We start from the raw sequence: 21,299 nt of genomic DNA, 5'->3' as shown, positions 1-21,299 counted from the left end.
GGCAAACCCTCGAAGTTCACATCAAAGTTTGTAAGCAGAACTACTCAGTTTCCAACTTCCAACTTATTAATTGATAGTTGAACCACCATTGGTATTATAATGAAGACAATCGAATATACGTTTTTGGGTATCTTCTTTTCGACCAGATGAACCTATATTTTAATACAAATCTATAATTTTAATTGCATTACGTCAAAAGAATTTCATTTATTGAAATTGTTCCTTTTTTATGGTATTCATTTCATGTTTATGCGAATAAACTGACAGACAGATGATCTTTCCTTTGATGGATGCATATCAATACGGACCGAATTTCATACATATCTATACTGTTTCTCATAAATCTTTGTACCACATTTCATTTATCTAACTCTAATTCTAACCCTTTATGAGATATCTTGTTTTTATGATCTTGCAATCATACATACAGACTTCCTTTAGATAAATGATTGATTGGCACAATATAGATAGCAATTAATTATTTTGCCTATAAACAAAAATCAACGACTCTTAGACAAATTTTATTCAAAAAAACTCTTCGGCAAATTTTGTACAAAATTCGATAGAGATATACAAAATTACTGTTAAGACCACTTATCAAATTCCGTGTCTCGAATTTACAGACAGGCAGAATTAGAAAGATTTTTCTTTAAATAATGTATTTGTTTTCCATTTTATAAAACTTTCAAATGTATCAATTCATCAAAATTCTAGAGGTCGAAGTTTTTAACGAGTGCAGTACTTTTGTCTTTGCGTTCTTCGTTTGAGAAAAAGTAAAACTAATTTCGAAGCACCGAAGCTCAACCAATAACTCGATACCACGTTACCAAACACGATAACTGAGTTTTCCCTAATGTTCTCCGACCTTCGCCTGTAACGGGTCACGTGAACGATTGAAACGAAACCCCAGCTACAACAGGAAACAAAATTGAGAGCAAGCAACTGATAAATCCATACCTCCTCCGTGTCACGGAAGTTCTAACTTGGGCAGTGCTTCAGCATCATTAAGACGCATAATTAGAAGATATGCAAATAGTCAACAGCGTCCAGTTAAAGCCTAGCCGGTGCATTTTTATAGTCGCCTTACCGATTGTGAGGTTAATGAATCATGAAATATTCATACAAAATGCCCTTTATACTATTCTTGGCAATCGAGTATTTAGTGGAAAAGGAAAAGTTTTCGGAAACTTTGGAAAAAAAGTAAAGAAAATCGGATACATTGGTGTTCTGATAGGTAAAGTTTTTTTTTTTTTATTTATTCTCTTGGAAACTATGAGTTATATTCCTTTATTGATTTTGCAAGGGGTAATAATTATGCCTATCTTCGAATTGGAAATGCAGATGTTAATAAAAAAATAAAAATGACAAAAAAATTGTGAAAGAATTTAGCAATGTAAAGTTTGAAAAAGATGCAAAGGAAAATTTTAAATTGTTTAAAATTTAGATTTATTGCAATTGATAAGGCATTTAAATGCTCATCAATTTTTGCATCTTCATTGTTATTGTTATAATTACAGGAAAATCCGTTTTCATATCGAGACTGGATTTTAAGAAATTAATATTATCTTGCAAACGCATTTACATCCTAGAAATAAAGCAATGCAAATTGTAGAACAAATAATTGCGTGTACTTTATTTTAAACATTTTATAGAGAACTAAAAATCAATAACTGAAAGTTAATATTTGTCATATATAATTTTATAACATGTGCAAATTGAAGTACAGAATTGTGTTTCTTCTTGCTGATGACTGAAGAATATTGGATGGGTATGGCTTTTCACTGACTATTAGAATATTGACTATTGTTTACTGACTTAACACTGACTATTGTTTTCAGAATACATTGAGTTAATTGTTTTAGTTATGAAAGGTACGCTAGTGCATTGTGATTTCTCATGAAGTTAATTTTTTTTTAAATTTAAGAATAAGAAGTTTTCTCCATTTTTCTCTGTGTATTCTTAACAAATATAATTAAGATTAATTTCGAATTGAAATCGCTAGAGCTAAGTTATACTGACATGGCGTATGCCGGGTATAATGAGCATTTGGTATTTGTTGTTCGTACAGTTTCGAACATTTCTTTCGTTTTAAGTAACTGCTTATTCTTTGATGTAAATTTATTTTCGTATTATAAACTTATAACTTAAAAGTTTTCTTCTATAACTTCAAAAAAATTATTTTATTGTTTAGTAGCTGACAGTTTCTTTATTGATTTAAAATAAATTTCTTTTTATATAATAGTTCTCATATTTGTTTATATAATACGCCTGTCACTTGCGGTGAGAAAATGTTAATCTAAACCAATGAGCATTTTAGGATTGCTGTTAATACCACTGGGTATAATTTTCTTTCGTTTGAAATATATTTTCAGTTAATGTATATTTATTTACTTTGATTCCATTATTATTTTTACTACAAAGATCTAACTTAATTATTTATTATATTTTAAACTAATAAATTTGCTTTATCTATCTCAAATATTTCTTTATTTGTTTTAGAATCGTTCGTCTTTATTACTTTATATAAGTAAATCGAATTTAAAATTTATTGACTCCTTTAATTTATAATGTATGTATTATTTTTTATATTTTTGTTGGATTACATTCTATATTTATTTTGTGAATACACGTTATGGAAATACTTTGGAAATACATTTATGCCCTAAAAGAAAATAATAAGCATTATGATCTGGTCCAGGTTAAAAAAAATTTCTTTTTGCATTTTTCAGATCCTATGTTTCAAATTATTGCTGATTCTTAAATAAAAATTTGAAAATATTCTCCTAGAATAACTGGTTTTTCTCTTTTTCATTCAAAATCCCGAAGTTAAATAAAAGTATTTTTTTCTCATGAAATAACGTAAAAATGCAATTATTTATTTAAGTATTATGAATACTTATAGTTGTTATGCGACAGTTTTTACAGTGGTATGTTTATTACTTGATACATCAAATGGATTCATTTATTCTCGATTAAGATTTTTTTTTTAAATGTTGTTATTTTATTTGTCTGTTATTTGTTCTGTTAATTGATTTATTTTTTGTTATTTGTTTTTACTTGCATATTTTAATCCATACTCATTCAATTTTCAACTAAACATTGCAGTCTATGATTTATTTTGAAACAATTTTTATAATTTGAATTTCAGTTTAAGAAAAATAATTTAACTATCTTAATTTAAGTTGTTTTCATCCATAAATGCAGTTAACTCATTATTTTATCGTTTGCTATATTCCTTTTCTTTATTTAAATTATTACTTGGATGTAGAAAATTTTTATATAATTATTACCTTTTGGCACCTATTATAGTTACTTACAAAATCAATAATATTGTATCAAATAATATTTTAATTATGAATTAGAAGATTAATTGTTACATTTCTGGAAAAAATTTCTTGCTTTCAAAAATGCATTTTATTAATATTTAGGAGATTCGTGATCCTATCACAATTCAAAACATATTGTGTACGTACACACTAGAAGATTTTTTTTAAAAATGTTAACTTTAAAAAATCCAGTTTTTTCATAGTAGGTCATTAATGTATGTTTAAACTCATTTCAGTGAGAAAAAAACCATATTATACTAATTATTAATAAATTAAATAATATTTAATGAGCTAATTAGCCTATTTTTTGAAACATGATATCTTAAATTTTAATTTGTGCAGTCACAAAATTCTAGTTGGAAATTATGTCTAATATTAGTCTTCATGTTGTCTGCCTAAATCAAGTTATAAAAATATATAGTTTTTTTAAACAATTTTTTCATCAACGATAAATAGAAAAAGCGAAATTTTTTCTGTAATTTTAACGTTTAAATAGCTATTAAAAATTTATTTCTACAAATATAACTTTGATTGAAGCACAAAACATCCGCTATTTCATACAGATTATTTTGATATATAAATAACTGTATTTGGTTCATTTCTTGTTGAGTTATGATTGTTTGAATGAAGCAACATAGTGGAAAAATATCATTCTTCATAAAATGAGTTTTAAAAGCACCGTAACTAGAATATTTAATGAAAGCACCTCAAGAAAAATAATTATAACTCGAGAAATATTTCGATATTGACAGAATTTTGGTATCGTCTGAAAGCTAAAGGATCAGAGAACATTATTAAGCAATAAAAAAAATATTCGATATTTTGAACGATTTTCGAAGTTTCAAGTGTGTACATATACCTTAAAAGAAGATTTAAGAATCAGGGAATAAAACTAAAAAAGGTCTTTCATAGTGGTAATAAGAACATTAAATGGTAAGAATTACCGGTTACAACGAAACAGATGAATCATTTTTGTCTAATGTATCAAAACCTCCTCTATCAAATCTAACCAATAAAAAAATCGATCAAAAGTTGATGAGTGCAGTAAAACATGAAAAAGGGAAATTTCTATAAACTAGTTGCCTTTGACGACCAGTTGGCTAGACCAGATTATTGACTCTGGAGGCTATTAAATATTAATGTAGAATGGATATTTTTAAAAATCGTCTTTTTATTATTTGATAATACAGAAAAACATGAATTTTATTTTAACCAGTTGAAAGAAATTGTAACACGTGTAGATCAAAAAATGTGCATGCTACAAAATTAAAGTAAAAATGATCCTACATCTAAAAATGTTACTTCAAAAACTAAGGTTCAAAAAAAGCAATTTTAAAACTCTATTTTAACATTGGCAAAAGAGCGCTATTGACTATTTCGGACAGTGAATTTAAGCTACAAAAGATAAAAAATTCTTAACAAACTGTGCATTACATATAAAATAACTTATTAAAAGTAAAAATACATTGCAAAGAAACGGAAGTTATATTTCAAAAAAAGGTAGTATTTTGAGTTTTAAGATGATAAAAAAATTCCTTTTTTTGAAATAATAGTTTTGGAAGATATGGTCATCATTTCCATTAGTAAATCGGATCGATTATCCGTCTCGCAATGGCTAAGCCTATTTTCACGCCCAATTAAACTTTGATTCTTATTTCTGGATTTTTTTTGCATCTTCTTTCTTCTTAGAATATAATTTTTAGTCAGCTTTATTAAGAAATATCTTTAATAATTTTTTCTACTTTATTAATTGATTGAATTAAGCGCAGCTGTACAAAACGTTTAATAAAGTAGTTTGAAATATGGTGATTAGAGCAGATTTGACTATTTCATTCGACTATGAATAATAAAAGCCACATATGTTAGCTTTTCAGTAATAAAATCACGTACTTTAGATTTTCACGTTTCTATGCCACGCATATTACCGTTTAATATACAAGGACAATTGAGTTTGAAATGATTTAAAGTTATGATCTTATTTTGAAGTGATGTCTATTATAATCCGAAAAAAAATCCAAATTTTTGCAAATATTAAAATTAAAATAGTTAGTGTCAAAATACAAAAATTAGTTAATTTAAATCCTTGCTCCAATGACCTATTATAATCACTACTGCCGGTGTCCTGGCATAGGGGTACCGCGTCTTCCCCGTGATCTGGGCGTCCCGGGTTCGAATCCCGGTTTGGGCATGGTTGTTCTTCTGTTGTTCTATCTGTGAGATGTGTGAATGTGCCCTCCTGTAAAAAGGGGTTGTGCAAGCGAATGAATGATGCGTGAGTGGCAAAGTCGTACTCTTGGCCCTAGTTGGCGCTGCTATAAAAAATAAGAGACGTCCCCCTCAGGCTTAAATCGCTGTCTTCGTAACAGCGGGCTTGTCAGTGGCAAGTGCCATAAGAAACAAACAAACAAACAATAATCACTACTTGTAAAATCCGTATTAAGCTGTATCTGCAGTAATTAAGTCAATTCCAAATAATTTCATTTAAACTATTAAATAATGCAAACCATTTCAGTAGGAAAAGACATTTGATAATGTTTCCTTGTTTAATTGTTTGTATAAAATTAATTACAGGTCTATAACACTTTATCATCAATGGCATATGCTGATAAGGGTAAATACCAGGATTAATTATTGATAAATATAATTCTATTATTATCTATTGTTTTATAAATTAGCAATCCAAAAATATTTATCACATCGAAAACTTACTCAAAAAATTGGGTTTGAAGTTAAAATGAAATCTAATTATTACAGGCGAATGGATATTATATATTTACCTTATACCCAAAAAGTTTATAAAAAAGAAAATAGAGATAAATATTCGAATATCCATTGATATTGCAAGTACATCAATAAAATAACAGGATAATGGAAACTTAGAATCAGCATCGAGTTAAAATACAAATTTAGTGTTAAATTATAATTAAAGAATAGTTGTTAATTGAACAACAATTTTTTTTCAGTACATTTTGTTCTATTTATTATCCTATTTATCAGAGATGGACTAAATTTTCTTAAAGCCAAAATGTCAACGACCAATGAAAATGAGTAAATTTTTTATTCGCTTAGAAAGTTATCGTCCTAAAATCGTGTCTATTTACATAAATATCAAAGGTTAGAATACAATTCAAAGTGAAATTCATTTTATAAATGACTGTGAATTTTTGAAATCATTACTAGGAGATCATTGTTGTGGAGTTTCCATTATTTTTCCTCGAATAATAGTTTTTTATTGCGGTTTCGATTATTATTCTTTGGTGGAAATGAATCCGTTAAACTTAGATAGTAAATCGTTAATCTAAGGAAAACATTTGCCATTCCAAATGATTATATTTTTGTCAAGAAGTCATTAAATATTAAAGTATATAATCTATAATATGTAAAGCTCAATGTGTGTGCATGTGTGTGTGTTGGCTCTCTACAGAAAAGACCATTTGACCTACAGCTTCCAAATTTGGTGCGTGTCTACCTTAGAGGTCGGAAATGTGCACCTAGGGTCCCTTTTTTTTTAATTTTCCCCATTTTCCCCACCGCCAAATGAGTAAGGGTTCAGTTTTTTTCCCCCACTCTAATGAGGCTAGGCTTAAGATTTTTCGGCCGATTATTTCAAACGATTCAGTTTATTTTCTTAATGTTTGATGCATTTAAAATTAAACATTGCTAAATAATCGATCTTTCAGTTTCATTCTGAAGTACTTTTGAATTAAAATAAAGCAGAATGAAGGGAATTAAAAAATTATAATTTTTGTTAGCGTTACCCCAACTGGCGTAGAAAAATTCACGCATTTGCGTTACCGTAACTGGCGTTGGAAATTCACGTATGCGCATTGTGTTCTGATTGTTGTGACTGATTGCGAACTTGATTTAAATTATTTTTTTGGTTAGTTGCATGCTTTTGTAATTAAATTGTATTTATGTTAGTTATATATTTTTTTGGATTTGCTTTTAGTCTTAAGTACATCGTTTTTTAAGTAGTTTTTCTAACATGTTTTCAACCGATTATTGTAAAGGATTCTTTTTATTTTCTTAGTGTTTGTTGAAAAATTCTTGAAATTGACAGAAAATTTGGTTGACAAATTCTTGAAATATTACATAAATTAAGAAAGATATTCTTTAGTGCTCATAAAGTTTAAGCGCTCAGTGACTGTTTTCAGTAATCATATTACAAAATAATATTTTGTTTCAGTAAAAAATATTATTATATTAATTGCAGATTAATCCTTTCCACTTTAAGTTAAATTATAAATTCTACTGGAGCTAACAGAAAATTAGAGGGATACATATTACGTTATGACTGCAGGCTTTTATAATATTATAAGTGAATTATATGACTATCAAAATTTGAAGTTTTAAAATATTTTGATGAAGAAGCTATTAAAGTAGGAATTGCATAAAATATTTTATTATTGAAATTTTAATGAACATTAAGATTGGCGAACCGGCTGGTCGCCAAAGGCGGCTAGTATTTAATGAAACAAGCAAACGATTTATTTCCCAAGTGATTATTTGTATCATTTTCGTTAATATTTTTTTTAATTTTATACGACAATAAAATTTGTTAAATCAAAGTGTTTAGAATAATTCACATCAGTATTTGTCCTTATTTTTGAATATTTAAGATAAATAAATTTTTATTAGAAGGAGCATATTTTTAGGAGATGAAAAGTCATTTTCAGTCAAACTGTATAAATTTCACGAAATAATTTCATTGTAAATAGTCAATCTGCATTTATCATTATGTTAAATTTTGGGTAAAATCTGCAACATTTTAAAATCCGTTAAGAACTATTTGAAATTCTAATAAAGAATGCTGAAAATTAAACAAGAAAAATTTATATTCCACAACATCTGGCAGACAATTTATGGCTAAAGTTTCTATAGAAAAAAATATATTTATTTTTACATTCTTAAATAAATGCATTTTTTTCCACTCACTGAAGTTATTATATCCTGTCTGTAATCTGTCCTACTTTCTTTCGATATTTGTTAGACTATTTTTCCAATGGCACCGTAAGAACAGCATTGATCTAACTAGGTCGTTTTGAGAACAAAAATAAAGAAAAATGTTTCGCCTTTGATCCATTTTTTAAAAAATAAGGTTAAATATTTCTAAAATTCTTTCAAATATGGTATAGAAGTTTAATTTTTAAACTGTAAATGACAAGGAAAATGGATCACCTCACGCACATGCTTTTGCCGCTTTCATAATGGAAAAAAAATCAAAACTTGTGCTTCCATAATTTCTTATGTCAACGCATAGATCATTAGTGGAATAATTTGTTTTATAATATTCGACAGTATTTGTCTGTATAAGGAACAGTAAGATGAATGCTTATTTTACCATAAAAGAGATACTCGTCTTTTCGAAAATACATGAAAAATAACTGTTGATCGATGGTTATTATATTGCGTTTTACTTCGTATAATAAATGTTAGAAAATTCTAAAACATATTTGCCAAAGTATCGATATGCATTTATCGATATTTCAGCAGAACAAGTATAATCTAAAAGAAAGGTTTAAGCATTACCTTTTGATATTTAATAGCGCATTGATTGTTTTAATACATCTCACGTTCAAACTCTTTTTAAAGATATTTTTATTAAAAAAATTAATCTTAATAAAAGAAAGGAATGATTAATTAATTTTATTTCATATGCAACCATAAAAGTTTATCAAAAATCATCTAATATACATGACAAATGACATCATATATTTTATTAATTATGATTTTCAAAAGCGACATAAAAACCAAAGATATGACTGATTATTTATCAAATAAGTTTTAAATTAGTATTTTTTAGAAACTTTAATGATATAATCTTCAGAATTATTGAAGAGATCTGTTTAACAGAGACACAAAAACACATATTGATTTATGTTAATTTATATATACTGCCAGTTATATTTGAAGAATACAAAATATGTAACATTGCATTCTTTATTCTTTTCCTGTTTTATAATATATCATTATCTCACATTATTCTGATTATTACTTTGCAGACATAACATCTACATTTAATTACGATAGACAAAACGGCCGAATGCAAAAATTGCTTATACGAGAGTTATAGGTAAAAAATTAAGGGAATTTTGGAATTTCTCGTTCCAGAGTTTGATACACACTGCTAGGGTTGAATGTAGTCGGCAACACTTCCAGGCAACGTGTCACTTTTATTCTCACTCTAGTCGCTGGATCGTGTGGAAGACCGTTAAATATGACAACTCCATTGTTGGTCTGCAGCAAGGAGAAAATAAGGGCAATGATTCGCTTTTTGATTGCGGAAAGTGTTGAAACTGCGGAAATTATTCACCGAATACCAATGCAATATGGTGAAGCTGTTTATCGAGAAGCAAAATCTACGAATGGATCGAACACTTGAAACAGGGAAGAACTACTTTATGTGACAACGAAAGATCTGGCATGCCACCCACGTCACCCACCAAGGACAATTTGAAACTCGAAATACTGTGATGTGTTGCAAACTAAATTGGAACCGTAATCAGATCCAAGTGTCGTATTATCTTCCAGCAAGATAATACTTAACCACATTCTGCTCAACGAATGTCTGAATCATTAAAAGAGTTGGGATTCGAACTGCTAAAACACCCGCCATATAGTTCAGATCTGGACCCAAGCATTTTTCATATTTGGGCCATTGAAGAAAGCGCTAAGGGGAAAAAAATTGCAACCGATGAAGAAGTCATTGATGTGACGCAAAACTGGTGACAGATACAATAGAAAAACTTTTTTCCGGGGAAACCAAAAAGCTTGTGAAACGTTGGGAAAAGTGTGTTGATGTCCAAGGTAATTATGCAGAAAGATAACGTATATTTCAATTTTCTACCATTAGAATAAAAACACCTTTTCTCAAATGCCCCTTTAGCCTTTGACTCTCCCTCTTATATTGTTACGCATCTGTAATATTATTACTTCTATGTGCAGGTAATTTTTTCTTAAGAAATTTTACAAATAATTTTAATGAATAATTAACTCGAAAAATTAAGCTTCTATTCAATGAATAATTGGTGATAAAAAAATGAAAGTTCAAGAAAATACAATTAGAAGAAAATTCAATCTCAATTAGATACTGAATTCCAACGATCCTTCTAGAATATTTGATGCTCTATCATAAAAACTTAAATAAGCAAGAGAAGCTAGAATTAGTGAGTGAAATAAGGGAATTTTGATTGTGATTTTGATAGAAACTGTTTATTGTGATGCTTTTTTAATTAGTGACAGTATCCTGCAAGTGGGTTGTTTATTTATGCAAGTTTACATTTTTTATGAATACTTCAGCTATGCTTTATTTTCTATTCATCGTGGTTTCTCGAGGAATAAAGGCTGTTTATTCGTTATCGAAATTATTGGACGTTTTGCACCCACCTGAAAAATTTCGTAATATTACTTGTTGCTTTTAACTTCCAAAACATCAAATAATTTCCCAATAGACCTTTTCAAAGGTCATTCGGAAATAAATTAGCCGCAATTCTAGTTGGTAAATCATTATTTTCAATTTTTGCCTCTCAAATTTTCTAAATAAATAAGATTGAAAGAAAACTTTTATTGGACAATTGCAGTAATTTTTTTGTAATAATTATGTGAAAACTGTATTGAGTATGTAAATTATAAGTATTAAGCAATAAACAGCTTTAAGTATTAGCTTTATTTTAATTGCATTATTTATTTATTTTTTATTTGTATTGTTAATATAAAAACATACTATTCTATTATATTGAAAATTTCAAGTGTCTATATAGCCATGGTCAACTCTATGTACGAATGTGAAAAATTGATTAAAATTAATCTTTTTTCTGCATTGTTTGGATGAAAATTCAGCAATCTATTAGAATATTAACTAAGAAATGAGCAATTTTTGAGAGCTTCTATAACCTGCGTTGAATTCTTTTTGACCTATTCATCACGTCAATCTAATTCAGTTTTTTTCATCTTAGGGAATTTTTCAAGGATCTCTTTTGTTATGATGATAATTAATATTGATATTTGAATTTCTTATAATTTATATCACATTTGCTTCCTGTAATGATAAAATAAATAATCAAACTTTTTAAAATGCCAAATAATTGCCACTTATTTCTTAGCAAGTTTACGTCTTCAAATTGATCGACTGAAGGCCTAAACTAGTTTCTATACGGAGTCACTTTCAAAACATTTTTCAGAAAAGAAAATGGTGAAACGGAAAAGATATTTTTAAAAGAATTCTTGTAAACTTTCACATAAAATATCAGGACTATTGATTCATAACAGTCATAAAGGAACGCAAGTATCGGAACTTATATCCGAAACAAAAGTGCAGTTTCGTTAAATTCGAAAACAATCATTTCAGATCCATTTACCGAAGAATTTTCCGTTGAACGGCACAGATCAAAACTCGAAAACATCAGGAAAGTTAGATCATTTGTTTGAAAGGTAAAAGTGGAGCAATCTGATAAATATTGAAAAGAAAAAAGATAAAAAAAGGATAAAGACAGATGAGATGTGACAAATGGTGATAACCATTTTATATATTTTCTTTCCAAGCATTAAATATACATTATCCTAAACAATGGAAGATTTTACAGATTGAATCATTGATGCATTCTTTATTTCAATTCGTAAATCCGTTGATTTTAACCTTTAATGAAAAAAAATTGTAACAAAAACCCTTTTGGAAAAGTTTCTCAACATTTTCTAAATGTTTTAAAACAAACATTAGAGGATCGACATTAGCTGTATAATAATGGATATCATTTGATTCGAAACTTTTCAAAAATTTTCTAAAAGCTTTTATTTAAATGTTATTTAAAATTTATATTGATTAATGTATAGTGTAATCTGCATTGTAACTGCAGTAATAACAAAACGTAAAGAGTACAGATCCGAGAAGTAGGTATTTCAAGCAGTTATGAGCAGGATTTCCATATTGTTCATCTAAATGTCCTCTGTATTTATGAAAAAGATAACAACAATTAAGGTTTACTCTCTTGCAGAAGGATTCAATAACATTCTATGTTTAAATTCTACTTCAAATACAATAAAATTTAGAAAAATGTTCACTCATTTGTCAAAACAAATCAGTTCATTCTGAATAATTTATTTTTGTCAAGATGATTTTAATGTAAGATATAATCCTATTTACAGAAAATTGAATCATATCGTTTTTCTATGTGTAACATGATAAAAAAAATATCTTTTTGAAAAGTGTTTAGCTAAAATATTAATTTTGTATATTATCAAAGTCTATTGTTTTTAATTTTCTATTATATTAAGTTACTTTTTTTCTACAAGGTTTGAATTGTTACATTGCAAGCATTTTTCAATTTTCACTAAATTTTTTAATCTTTAATCGAAGAAACAAATATCAGAAATATTTTTCAATAATATCGAAAAAAAGCATGTCTGATGTTTCCAAAGGATATCTAAACAGACAATCGTCAAAAGAGATTATAGTTATTAGATTATTGTAGCAAATTGTTAAATGGATATCCATAGAGTTCAATGAATTAACGAAGCCACCCTAGGACAATCACGTTTATGTCGATTTCCATTTCTTGATTTACCCAGAGTTACTTCAGAAGATGAAAAACAAAGTTATTCCTGGGGATAATTGGCATGCTTAAATAAATGCATGCGTCTCACAAATGCTGATTCGAAATTCAATCCATGTAAAATGGCCATTGCAGAAAAGACGAGCAATAGAGATAAGTGGATGAAAGGATACATACAATTGAGGAAATTCTGGAATTAATCATCTTTTTTTTGTGATAAATGGACAAAGTATAAATGCCAAAAACCTTTTCTTGTAACATTTATTTCGATATTATAATTTATGAAATAGAGGAGGAAATTGTATTTTTTTTATTTTATCTAGAATTCGCTGATTTGGAGGAATCCTTTGATTTATCTAAAATACCATAATTATTTCTAATTAAATCTTTCTTATAATTACATTTAAACAATATAGTATGTTCAGAATTGTTTTTTCGTTGGAATCTTTATGCATAAACTAGAGTTTTAATTCTAGACTAGATGAAATTTGAAATTTCTTTTTAAAATTAGGATATTTAACCCTTAACTGGGGAGTGTGGTCTGTCAGACCGTTAAAAATGAACTCTCGGGCACTCCTATTTTACTTTTAGCTCAATCGAATGGATTGACCCTGTAGCTTCATGTGCCGTGACTTTCACTGCACGTGCACTTTTTCAGCGGGTTTCAGCGGATGCTTTTTTAAATATTTCAACTATTTTTTTAGCGCGACGTCTGTGAGGCCGCACCTAATGTTTAGTGTTCCAGTTTTATACAAGGCTTAGAAGATGGCTATAAAACTTGGTGCGCAGAACATCATCCAACCTACTGATTCTCTTTATAAAGCAGAGCTCCAGAGAGTTTTAAATGAAGTAGAAAATGATTTTTGTGATGAGGATAGTTGCACAGAAAGTTTCTTCGTTGAAAGTTCTCATTCGGCTGATTTCTGATGTGTATGTACAAATATATTTAATTTTTCTAGTGATAATGTATTTTGAAAAATTTCTAAAATATATTAACATACCAAGAGAAATATCTACAGAATTTATAGGCTGATTTTTATAATTGTACTTAACCTGTATGTTTAAAATGCCTTCCTAAACCGATGATGTCAATTAAAAAAATGATCAAATTTACCCCTTGTCAATTTTTTTTTCATATAATTGTTGAATAGTTCCTAATGTTGTTTTCTGTATACCTTTGTATACTGGAAAAATAAATATGATTTAAGAAAATAATAAATAATATATTTTTTCAAGAATATTATTTGTTGTCCCATGTAATTTGAAAAGAAAATGTATGTTCCAACGCGATTACTTTTTACAATGATTTTGAAAAATTTTTTAAAAATATTTATATATTAAGAAAAATATCTGCAAAATATATTGACAGATTTTCATTCAAATACTTTTATTAGAAAACTTATTTTGAGTGTAAAGAAAATGCGGTCTTCTAGACCGCAACTCCCCAGTTAAGTTCTAAATTTTCACCTCCCCAGTTAAAGGTTAAAGAAGTTTGAGAAAAATAACGTTTCCATCTGTGTTAGTCATTTGAATATAAAACCTGTATAAGTCTTTTAACAATCGCGAGTCAAATATTATTGTATCATTAACAATCAAAACATTATGCCTATACACTAAGATATAATAGAGAAGAAAATAAAATTAACTTAAGGATACTCAGTAACCTCTGAGATATGGGAATCACTTGTGCGATAGTTCATCTAGGTTTCCTATAAAAGTAAATAACTTTATTAATTCCTTTACTGTAACTTTCTGTATTGATATTACTTGATTTCGAAAAAAATTCACTGGAAGTGTACTCTTTACAATTATCTCTTTTATATACATATGAAAATACAAACTGAATGAGTTGTTAATGGTAGGTTTAAACTAACATTTGGTATAAATCTAGATTTCTAATACAAGTAAATATGAGACATTTTTAATTATATAGCTGAATGCGTTATAAGATTTGTGTCTTCGTATACTTAAAAACAGGCATACTTGTCTTCTACAGATTTCAGCAGTAATGCTACATATATCTATAGTTTGAATGTTCAGGCCACACACAAAAATGTTTGCAAAGGTTTACAATTTTCTCGCATATGTTCACATTATTGTACATTTTGATTTGATCTTCATTGTTTACTGAAAAAATTAAAGCACGCAGTTTGGATTTTTTTCTGGTTAAAAGAATGGCTTAAAAACTTTCGCTGGGATTCATTATTTTCTTCCAATATATCAATTTCATTGATCTACGAGTTTTGTTTTTGAGGTATTTTCACATATGAACATGATTCGGTAGCAAAATAAACGGAAATCTTAGTCTAAAATTTGATATAAATCTAGATTTCTAACACACACACACACACACAAAAAAAAAAATGTCGTTTTTCAGCTATATAGCTGAATGTATATCTCGATCATCGTCTTCATATACATAAGAATAGACTTACTTCTGTTTTACAGATTCCATTAGAAATATTATACACATTTACAATTTCAATGCACATGCGAAAATTTATTTATTTGACTTTTAGAATTTCGAATTAATGACTTTTGTTGAGAAACCGGCAGAAGACAATTTTTGGAAAAATGATTTCTTTAAAAACAGAACGATTTAAAATGAGAAGATTCATTAACATCTAATAGCAGTCTAATTTTTCGAAGATTATAATGGCTTATCTTTATTTATAAATCTTCCCTCTGAATTAATAGCAACACTTGAAAATACTTAGTTTATTTTATTTATGCTGAAAAATATTTTCTTAAATGAAAACTGTTTTGAAATTAATTCTCCTTAGCAATGATCAAAAAGTTAAATACTTTGTTCATATAGTTGATGGAGACTGAAATTTTACGATGAAAATTGTCACCGCCTTATTCTGTTTTTTAAACATATTTAAGTTGCACCCCACAATGTTTAACTATATTCTGTACCATTTCTTAATCTCTTTCAATAAAGATAAAAAAAAGGATTTTTTTCGGTTTTAAAAAACTGTTTCAGACAGCTTGTGATTTTCTGAGAAACAACAAAATAGTGAACGATTTTAATACAACATATTTTCTTATTTTAATTAAATTGAATACGCAGATTATAGCAAAATTTTATGTATTGTAACACTGTGATTCAAAAAAGTGGCTTGAGGAAAAAGTGGCCACATGTGCAAATTCGATGACATCAAAAATTTCTTCAACTGGTAAATAATATTTGATGGGCTCATTTGAAGAAATCAACTTTTTTATTTCACTGATTTCAAGAATGTCAGATTTTGCTTCTTCAACCTCGGATAAAAGAGTTTTGTATTCATCACGTGTAATCACATTCAAATTATTGTTTTTTCTGTAACAATTGTAATTTTCCAAGAAATCTATTTTTCTACTTTTTAGCGCAAAAAACATTAACAATTTCTTCATTCATAGTAAATAAATCAACTAGCACAAGCACGTTCCAACAAGAATAAAATTGGACAACTTCCCTTTGTTTTGAAAGTTTCACGAACAAGAAATCTAGATTCGTACGGTTTTAACTCGACAAAACCGTAAATAACTAGAGAAAATCCGTATAATATATATATATATATATATATATATATATATATATATATATATATATATATATATATATATATATATATATATATATATATATATAATGATCCCTACAGAAAAAAAATATGTTCAAATTCAATAAATTTACGAATCTAAATGATTAAAATCTTTTGGTTTTCGCGATCTGTATTTGATGAATAATTTGAATTGTTTTATTCTTTTGCATGAATTGATTAAAGTTCAGTATTTTAGTATTTTATTGCTAAGACTGTTCATTATGGAGTTGGCTTTAGTGAAAAGAAAATTTTTTTGTTTTACATTTATTTGATCATTTTGAATAAAATTTCTGAATTATTTTTCACGAGTTTACAGTCTCTGACATTTATGTTATTTTTGTTAAGGTATTAGAGAAAATGCAAATATTTGTATAACGTTTTTCATTGTAAGTTGTTTTTTTCCATTAATTCAATTCAAATATAAAGAGTATGGAATGTAATACCAATCAGGAATTCCCCTAGCACTAATCCAATACCTACGCATTTTGAGAACACACAATGTGTATTAAATAAATAAACAAGAGAAAAATCTGTTACTTATATTTAGTTTTTTTTTGTTTGTTTGTTTGCATTTCAATTTTCATTCAATGAACGACAACACCATTCAAGTATTCTTCACTGGTACGATTACTGAAAGAATATTTTTTATCAGATTTCATTTCAAAGAACAACAACAAAAAACAAAAACAAAAAAAAAAACTAGAAAGGCACAAATAATTTGCTACGATAGAAAAATAAATTTCCTTTTTAGAAATTTTAAAGCTGTATCTCTGTCTCTCATATAGAAATTAATGCCATCTACTTCTTAAAGCATTCGATTATTTATTCATAAAAATGCCATTCGGAGATTCAATTCATGTGAATTTAAAAAAAAACATCAGTAAATTGAAACTAATATTTTGTTTATTTAACTAAAAAAAATGTTTCAAGGCAAATAATAAATCACGTACCATACAACACTTGATGTTTAAATTTTTTCTATTAGCCCTGTTTAAATAGTAAATCTTATAATTTAAAACCTTCTATTTGTGTAATCTATTTTGAAATTATTTTTGGTTTTCTTAAATCCTGAAAAATCTTTCACGAAGTTATTTTAAATGCAATTTGTTCTTAAAGTAAACATTAGGGGGTAATCAAAAATCGGATCGCTACTGGGAAATATTGCAGTTATTTTATGATTCAGGTGACAAAGATGCCGAAGATGTGCAACATATATAAAAATTCCTTTTGAATGATTCTGGACTTCAATTTCATGAAAATATATGCATTCTTTCATTCAGAGTTTATTGTTGATTTTTCCAGAAATACATTTTTTTCTGCAAAAATTTTTCAGCTGATTACAACTTTATATATTCCAATCTATTTCTGAACTAGTCGTGTTTCTTAATGAAAAATGGAGATATAGCATATTTTATAATTTATTTATTTCATTCCTAAATTTGAAAAGATATTCAAAGAATAGAGAAAAATATTTATTTGGAATTCCTTTCATACAGTTAAATTAAATTTGAAAGTTCATATTATGCATTAAATTCCGTGTATTCAAAGATTTATATTAATATAAGAAATGTACTGAATGCAGTCCATTTACAAAAGAATTTAAATTTATTTATTGATTTACTATTTTGATTTCAAATATAGAATACTACTGAAATATTCTTAAAATTTTAGTGAATAAGCCTATATAAAGGATTGAAATACAAATTAAAAAACATACCGTTCTTTTTCAAACTCTTTATGAAGATAACAGATAATGCATTGAAAATCTCATTCATTTGACTTTTTGTTCAAAAATTATTTTACCCTTTTAACTAAAGTAAAAAGATTTTTTTTCCAAATTTTATTTAACATAAAAACCACATACTGACCAAGAATCAACTATTTTTTTAAGAGGATGCAGTAAATCATTAATAAATCTCTGATGATGTATACCATTAATTAAATGCATTGTGTATTATCGTAGTATGTTAAGAAATAGTCTATGTTGTATATTTAAGAACATCGCGTGGAAGCAAAATACAATTTCCTTCATTCAGATGAAGGAAAAAAAACTAAAACTTTATGTTTCAATCATATATTGCTAACTATAAAGCGATTCAAATCTATCAAAGTTCTCGAATTAGATTGAAACTAGATATTATCACCTTTTATACATGCAAATATTATTATTTTTTTTATACCTATCCCAATTGCTCAAAAATGACTTTAATTTTTCTAACAAAGAAAAATTGCAAACTTTTTTCTAATTATATAATAGAATAAAATAAATCAAAGGTAAATGAAAGAAGTTAATACACTGGTGGACAAAATTAAGAGATGGAAGACATTTTCCCAAATATCTCAAAAAATACTGAATATAAATCAATGAAATTTGGTATGAATATAGCTTATACCATGATAATAAAGTATGCAAAACAAAAATGAAAGTGCCATTCATTGGAAAGACCTATTGTTAATAAATCCAATGTAGTCTGAACTTAAGGATAAAATATGACAATAAAAGTGAGGCTTGTACAGTGTGTGTTGCCTCTAGTATGGTGTATGGTCACCCCTGACAGACAGACAGCATGCACAACGAGTATGCATGCTGTTAATAAGGGAGTTAAGGAGGGGTTGTGGAAGACCCTCCCATTCTTCCACCAGAGCAATTTTTAACTCTAGAATGGTTCTGGGGGAAGGTTGGCGCATCGCAATAGCTCTCCCAAGAGCATCCCAAGCATGTTCAATAGGATTCAGGTCAGGGGATTTGGCTGGCAAATCCATTCGTTGAATGTCCTCGCTTTCCAGATACTCATCAACCATGAGAGCCCTATGTGGTCGCGCATTGTCGTCCATAAAAATGAACTCAGGGCCAACAGCGCCCCTGAAAAGACGCACATAGGGCTCTAGAGCCTCCTGCCTGTACCTCTGGGCATTCACGGAACCATTGTCAAACACATGGAGCTGTGTGCGGGTATCTTGCATGATCCCTGCCCAAACCATGAGTCCTCCACCAGCATAATGGTCCCTTTCGATAGTGTTGCTGGGATGGTATCGGGTTCCAGGTTCCCTCCATATCAATAACTGTGCAGAATCAGGTTGTAGACTGAATCTGGACTCATCGGTGAAGAGAACAGTAGCCCATTGAAGCTGTGTCCAATTCTGATGTTGTCTGCACCATTCTGCACGCGCTCTTTTGTGGGAATGAGTGAGTGGGATGCAAATAGCTGACTTCCTGGCATACAGCCCTCTTTTGTGGAGTCTTCTGGAAACTGTCTTACTCGAAATTGATGTTCCTGTAGTAGCCGCGAGGTCCCTAGACAATTGAGTGGCTGTAGCGTCCTCTGGCGCTTAGCTGAAACGAACAAATACCGGTCGTCATTGGCCGTTGTAGCCCTCGGGCGACCTTGTCCTGGTCGTCTGCATACTGTCCCACTAGTTTTAAATTGACTCCACAAATTGGAAATGACGCTTGGTGTTATATCCAATTCCCTAGCAACCTGAGCTTGGGACTGGCCTGCCTCAAGTATACCCACAATTCACCCCCTCATACCGTCGTCTAAACGATGATGTTCACTCATTTCACCTAAAAACCAGCAAGAAACAACACGATTATTCAAAAAATGCACAAAAATCTGCAACTGTGTTGAAGAGTGGAATGAGATGAACAGCTCGATGCGGACTTTTATACCTCCTGCTGGCTTAGCAACGCCCACAAGAATACGTAAACTTATCTCAGGGCCAATAGCGCTACAGTGACCATATATGGCAATCAACTGTCCAGGTTTTGTGCGGTATTTTTAGAGAAATGTGCGAAAATGCTTTCCATCTCTTAATTTTGTCCACCAGTGTAGATAAATGAATAGCATGCTTCAAGATGTTAGTAAAAAAATAGTTGAATCAAACAAAATAAAAAACATTGATCCATTACATGAAAAAAAAATTATGTAAATATTGCATTTTATTCGACTTGTGATTGGTAGATAGCGAGTCATCTGACTGATTGACGAGATTTGAAGTTTTGCTTTGCCATTATTCTTCGAAATACTGAATGAATATTTTTATTATACCGTAATAAATATTTATATTGCGCTTGACAGTGATATAAGGAAAAGTAAAGTTTTAATTAACATCAAATTAATAGCAAATGAGTTTAATATTTATTAATTTTACTTTTATATAAATCCTTTGTGGCAACACTGATACTTATTTTTCCATTTTTTAAAACCTGTTTTAAGTAACAGAAATGTATCGACTCGGTTAGCAATCGTCTGAAGACCTATGCAATATACGTGTTAACTCTGTGTTGATTTTTTTAAAGAATAATGGGACATCCATTGATATCAGATGAAGAAAAAAATGCAAAGAAAGATTTGATGGTTTTAAGAAATATTTTATTTAATTTGCTTAATTTTTTAATTCTTCTTTCCTGCCTTAAAAAAATAAAATTATGAAGTGGTTTCTTTTTTTTTTTAATTAGGAATTGGACTTTTTTATTCATGACGTTTTAAAAGCCGTTTGTTTCCATTTACTTTTGTTGTCTGAAGTGAGAAATCAATCCCTCAGGAAAACCCCACTGATTCCAAGATAACATCGAGTTTCAAGAAGACCCATAGTGGTAGAATGAAAAAAAAAAAATGAAATTAACATAATTCAGGCCATTTTTCACAGATAAATTTTGCAAGAAACATTCAATATATTTTAATAGTTAGACTGCAGGGTCCACAGTGCCACATTTGGAACGCAGTTGTTTCTTAGGCAGTAGAAGTTTATTAATAAAGAAATTTTAAGATTTTGATCAATTAAAATAAATCAAGATTTTTCGTTGCTAATGCCGAATTTTTTTATAAATTTTGAAT

General features: G+C 28.6%; 1 protein-coding gene across 1 annotated transcript in view; it reads left to right on the top strand.

The window, feature by feature from the left end:
* The first annotated feature begins 1,041 nt into the window (after positions 1-1,041).
* The window catches only part of LOC129984205 (5-hydroxytryptamine receptor 1D-like), a 154,228-nt gene continuing 133,970 nt past the window's right edge, over positions 1,042-21,299 (top strand). The window contains exon 1 of the mRNA XM_056094028.1: positions 1,042-1,234. The gene's annotated coding sequence lies outside the window, so the exon portion shown is untranslated. The remainder of the gene's footprint in view (positions 1,235-21,299) is intronic.

The sequence above is a fragment of the Argiope bruennichi genome, chromosome 9, assembly GCF_947563725.1.
Source record: "Argiope bruennichi chromosome 9, qqArgBrue1.1, whole genome shotgun sequence".
NCBI classification, from domain to species: domain Eukaryota; kingdom Metazoa; phylum Arthropoda; class Arachnida; order Araneae; family Araneidae; genus Argiope; species Argiope bruennichi.
The sequence above is the reverse complement of the archived record's forward strand: the minus strand, read 5'-3'. Positions and strand labels throughout refer to the sequence as shown.